Source organism: Brassica oleracea, unplaced genomic scaffold (assembly GCF_000695525.1).
Source record: "Brassica oleracea var. oleracea cultivar TO1000 unplaced genomic scaffold, BOL UnpScaffold00679, whole genome shotgun sequence".
In the NCBI taxonomy this organism is placed as follows: domain Eukaryota; kingdom Viridiplantae; phylum Streptophyta; class Magnoliopsida; order Brassicales; family Brassicaceae; genus Brassica; species Brassica oleracea.
In genome coordinates this window covers 110,911-111,591 of record NW_013617435.1, presented here as the reverse complement: position 1 = coordinate 111,591, position 681 = coordinate 110,911, and the positions used below count along the sequence as shown (strand labels likewise).

Sequence of the window (681 nt, the reverse complement as noted above, 5' to 3'; positions counted from 1 at the left end):
GACGTCCTGTGAGCGTCTCTAGTCGCTTCGAGTAATGTTGAGTCGTTAATGCGCGCTTTCGCTTCTCAATCTTTACGATGAGATGCAGTTTATTCGGGGGATACATCGTTTTGGATAAAGCGACGGGGATCGGTTTTTCTGGTTAACCGGGGACCGGTTTAAATCAAGACCATGAATTGATTTCGGCCTGACAACCTGATTGAAAATCGGTTCGAGCGAGAAACCGAACCGTCGCGAGTAGGTTTGAGGCCCATTTAGGCCTGTGTAGACCTAATGATTGTGCTCGGAGAACATGCCTTCGTTTTTGCTATAAATAGGCCTCTTTCCTTTGCTTTCGTCATTCTTCTCTGCAGATTCAGGTATCCCGTTTTCTCTCCCTTCTCTCTACTTTTTCTTTCTCTCTCTAGATAGTTTTTTCTTTGTAGAGACTCGTTGGTATCGTTCGGAGGTTGTAGTCGTCCCCTAAATCAAGGAATATGCCTCCGAGAAGTCGATTGTCGCGAGAAGAGAAAGGGAAGGACATCGCAGATTCTCCGAGTCCGACCAGAGATGTGTCAGTGACCGGTAGTCCTCTGGACGATTTTGACTTGATTCATCGCGATGCTCTTCGGGACACGGAAAACATGACTCTATCTCAGCGTCTTTTGGTCGCTGATGCTCATAGGATGATTCGTGATGAAG

General features: G+C 46.8%; 1 pseudogene; it reads right to left on the bottom strand.

Moving 5' to 3' along the window:
* The window catches only part of LOC106319891, a 13,085-nt pseudogene that overhangs the window by 1,156 nt on the left and 11,248 nt on the right, over nucleotides 1–681 (bottom strand).